We start from the raw sequence: 4884 nt of genomic DNA, 5'->3' as shown, positions 1-4884 counted from the left end.
CATCTTCTTAACTCATTTAAAAATGACCTCTTTCCTCTTCTCCTCCTTAGCTTACAAATCTGTTTTAATTTACAAATGCAGTTTAAAGCCGAACAAAATCTATACTCAAATCTTTGAAAGATGGAACTTGTGTGTTATTGAATAAAACATTTTAAAGTCACAGTAAATGTTAAAAAGAAAAATCTGAGGTTTTATGGCCAAAATGAGTCTTGACATCAAATGCTGAAGAGTGTAAGATTTCATCTCGATGCATCGATTGACTTTTGTATGTAGAAGATTTTTAAGCCTATGAACTTGATTATATCACTTGTGACAATAATTAAAAAATGTATATGAGCATTTATATGTTAGGATGTACTGTGTGTTTCATTGAAAGAAAATGCTGTTTCTTTAAAAAATAATTTTAAGTCATTTTGATAAACTTTATTGGCCCTTCCTCTCATGAATTTGAAATTTGGCACGTTGCTTGGTGACAAATTGTAAGTGCTTTTCGTTTGGGCAGTCTCCACTCTCCCCACCTACACTTAAAGCAACAGAGAGGTTTTCTAGTTAGCACCCATTTTAGGACTGGTTCTAGTGATTGCCCTGTAAATGTCAGCTAGTTGACTTCCTGTCTGACCTGCTTTGGGCATTTCCTGCTCATTAGCATGTCCACCAGGGGGCGGGCTGGGCTTGAGAGGAGAGAAGGAAAGCAAATTTTTCTCTGGCTACCTTTGTCCTCCCTCTCCCCAATCCCAGCCTGGTAAAGGCACAGAGTTCCTGGAACACATGTCCAGCTACAAAGGAACACGTGGGCAACACAAAGGAACGTTTTGTCTTCTGAAGTGATGGATGACGTGTGTTTATACATTCTCCTCTTATAGCACACTCAATGTAGAAGGAAAGGGGGAAGTATGCTGGTTTACCCAGGACTTAAAAGTGTGTTGACTATAAAGCAATTGAGTAATTACGGGATTTCTAATACTTTTGTGTCCTTGGGAACCAGAATTTTTTGTGTGGCGGGTAGGAGGTACAAATGTGATATAGAATTTAAAAACCCTTTAGCTCTGAGTTTGAATAGGAACTATCAGTTTGAACTCGAGGTGATTTTCCTATCCTTATCCACTGAAAAGATCTAGAAACAATCTAGTAGCAATAAACACTCCTACCACTTAAATCTTAAAATACCATTTCCCATGAAGGAAACCAGAGCTCGGGGTAGGTCTGGGGTGCATGTGTGCGTGCTCAGTCCTGTCTGACTCTTTGCGACCTTTTACAATGTAGTCTGCCAGCCTCTGTCCGTGGGCTTCTGCAGGCAAGAATACTGGACTGGGTTGCCATGTCTTCCTCCAGGGAATCTTCCCAACCCAGGGATCAAATGTGTGTCTCTTATGTGTCCTGCATTGGCAGGTGGGTTCTTTACCTCTAGCGCCGGGTCTAGGGTAGAAGATGTACAAGGAAAGCATGGAACTTACCATACCAGATAGTAAAGAAGCCAGTAAACATTATCAGGGTAAAGTCAAAAGGACTCAGGAGCCAAGCCTATGGCCAAAGATGGGATAATTTGAGCATTATAAGGATAACTTAATAAACGTTAAGTATGTTTAAATCCTTGAGTTCATAATGGGTGTGTGTGTGTGTAACTAATTGGTCACAAAAAAAAAAACCAACCTGGTCACCTGTTTGAAGGATGATATGAAACCAAATAATTATTATTATTTTTTAAATAACTAAAACATTTATTTGTGCCAGGTTCTAGTTGTGGACCATGGGGTCTTTGGTTGTGGCATGAGGGATCTAGTTCCTTGACTAGAAATTGGGACTGCGGCATTGGGAGCTCAGAGTCTTAGCCACTCACTGGACCACCAGAATGGAGAAGGAAATGGCAACCCACTCCAGTGTTCTTGCCTGGAGAATCCCAGGGACGGGGGAGCCTGGTGGGCTGCCATCTATGGGGTCGCACAGAGTTGGACACGACTGAAGCGACTTATCAGCAGGAGTAGCAGGACCACCAGAAAAGTCCCAAAAACATTATATTGAAGATGGTAAATTAAGGAAAAGAATCAAGCAGTTATCTTGCTGTACCTGTATAAACTGTGCCTCAGGGTAATGAAAACAGAAAATAAAAGGAATGTCCCTTTGTAACGGAATTCCAAAGATTATGACAGAGTTTGAGGAGAGCTTTTCTGAAATCTGTAACAAATGAATGAATCTAGGCGATGAACATCTAGGCCTGGATTCTTAAATGGTTAAATTGAAGAAAAGAGTAGAGGGGTAACCTGTAGATTGAAAGAGAGATAAAAGGTATACAGGTTTTTGTTTTGTTTTGTTTTGTTTTAATGGATTAGGTTAGGCTATAATGTCTAGGGTTCTGGATTTAGGTAATACAGGAAAAAAAAGCAAGGATGTGATTATCACGAACCATGGTGTCAATTTACACCAGGAAGGAGGGACTGTGAAGATGAGGAACATGGTGGTGATGGTGGCAAAGTTTTAGTGTTTGGCAAAGTTCTATTTTTCTGGGTAATGACTTCAAGGTTCGATTTAGTTTATTAAGCTATACTTTTATTTTGTACGGTTTTCTAAATCTGTGTTTTAGTTTAAAATAAAAAGTTTAATAAAATGTGTTAACTATATTTTATCATTTATCCGGAGCTGCAGGGCATGCAATTTTGTTCTAATTGGCAAAATCTTTTTTTTTTAAATGGGGGCTTGTTCAGGCTGTTTATTTTTTAAAATTTAAAAAATTGAGGTATAGTTGTGTTCGTTTTAGGTGTACAGCACAGTGATTCAGATACATATGTGTGTGTGTGTATATGTATTCTTTTTCAGATTAGTTTCTTTTATAGGTTATTACAAAATATAGTTCCCTGTGCTATACAGTAGGTCCTTGTTTGCTATCTATATTTTATATATAGTAGTGTGTATATGTTAATTCCATTCTCCTAACGTATCCCTCCCTCCTACCCTCTGCTATGGTAACCATAAGTTTGTTTTCTCTGTGTGGGTCTATTTCTGTTTTGTGAATAAGCTCACTTGTACCTTTTCAGACTTAATATGTAAGTGATATATATTTGTCTTCTCTGTCTGGCTTACTTCACTTAATATGATAATCTCCCAAGTTCATCTGTGTTTCTGCAAATGGCATTATTTTATTCTTTTCTGTGGTTAATATTCCACTGTGTATATATACCACATCTTTATCCATTCATCTGTTGATGGACATTTAGGTTCTGTCCACGTTTTGGCTATTGTAAATAGTGCTGCAGTGAACACCAGGGTGCGTGTATCTTCAAATTCTAGTTTTCTCTGGATATGTGCCCAGGAGTGGGATTGCTGGATCATATGGCAACTCTGACTTTAGTTTTTTAAGGACCTTCCATGGTGTTCTCCATAGTGGCTGCACCAGTTTACATTCTCACCGACAGTGTAGGAGAGTTCCCTTTTCTCCACACCCTCTCCAGCATTTATTTGTAGACTTTGATGATGGCCATTCTGACCAGTATGAGGCAATATCTCATTGCATTTCTCTAATAGAGAAGTTGAGATTTTTTCATGTTCCTGTTGGCCAGCTGTATGTCTTCTTTGGAGAAACAAACAAAAAAAAAACGTTTTTTTGACCTTGCCATGCAGCATGTGGGATCTTAGTTCTCTGACAGCCACTGGATTTCCAGGGAAATCTCCAGAGTAATTTTTAAGGCTAACACCTTCCTATTCCTGTGCATTTAGGTATGGTATCAGAAAGGTGCCTGGAATCCCAGTTCCCTGCCTCTTTCCAGGAAGGACTTTATTTCCAACCTATTTTCTTTCTCCTCTAAATTGTATTTACATTGCTCACTTGCCTCTTAAACTGTCAGGTCAGCAGAGTATAACATGCCTACGGGGCCCACTCTAATCCATATAGAGTGAAAAGGTGAGGACAGCTAACATATAGTCAATGGTTATTCCTTGTCAGGCATAGTTATGAGTGCCTGGCTTCACTGACTCTTAACCCAAACAACACTGTCAGATGTAGGCACATACCCATTTTATAGCTGAAGAAACTGAGAGGCACCCCTGGCCTGAGTCTACTGTGTGCCTAACATCTCTACTATGCTACCTCTGATCATATTGTTTCAGTTATCACATGCTGTTTATGAAGTTTTAATATCTGTTAGTGCAGTTTAAAATCTATTTTAGTGCCATGGACTCCATTGCTGTGTTTTAGCATGTAATCCACTCTGACTTTAGATTCCTTTTTGCTCTTTACACATTATAACTCGTTATTGGCTGTTTTCTATTAAAAAAATTTGGTGTTTCCTCCTCCAAGGTTTTCTTCTGAGGAATTTTCAGTTATTTTGTGAATATTTGTCCTCATTTTGTGGGTACAACTTCCATCGTACCCATTCAGTTTATACATTCACTCAGGTGGATCCAGATCACGGGTGAAGTTACTCTCAGCCGTCACCCCTGAACAGTGCCTATCACACAGAAGTGTCATACGGAAGTGTTAGCTGCCTCAATATTGGATCAGCTCTCATGAATACTTTGTGAGTCAAAACTTCAGGGTAATGCAGGAGGAAGAACAGGTCTGAGAACTGACAGTGGAGCTGCTTCACTGGAGTGGGGTCATAGAGGCTTCTGCTTCTCTGATGGGAGATTGGGAATTTTAGGCCTGGAGGCTATACTGAGCAGCTCACAGAGGTCCCTCCTTTTTAATTCCTCAGGACACCAGTAGATACTGTCTTCTCCCAGCAATTTCTACTTATCTGGCTTGGTGGTTGAGCTGCCTGTGAGAGAGATCCTTATACCACTGGGCCATGCCAGGGCAGGCTGCACTGGGACACCAGCTGCTTGGAAGAAGATTGTGAAATTAGTGTTAAAGGGAAGCCTGTGAAGACAGGCAGGAAATGAAAACAGCACAAA

This window comes from Bubalus bubalis, chromosome 11, assembly GCF_019923935.1.
Source record: "Bubalus bubalis isolate 160015118507 breed Murrah chromosome 11, NDDB_SH_1, whole genome shotgun sequence".
Lineage (NCBI taxonomy): Eukaryota > Metazoa > Chordata > Mammalia > Artiodactyla > Bovidae > Bubalus > Bubalus bubalis.
The sequence above is the reverse complement of the archived record's forward strand: the minus strand, read 5'-3'. Positions refer to the sequence as shown.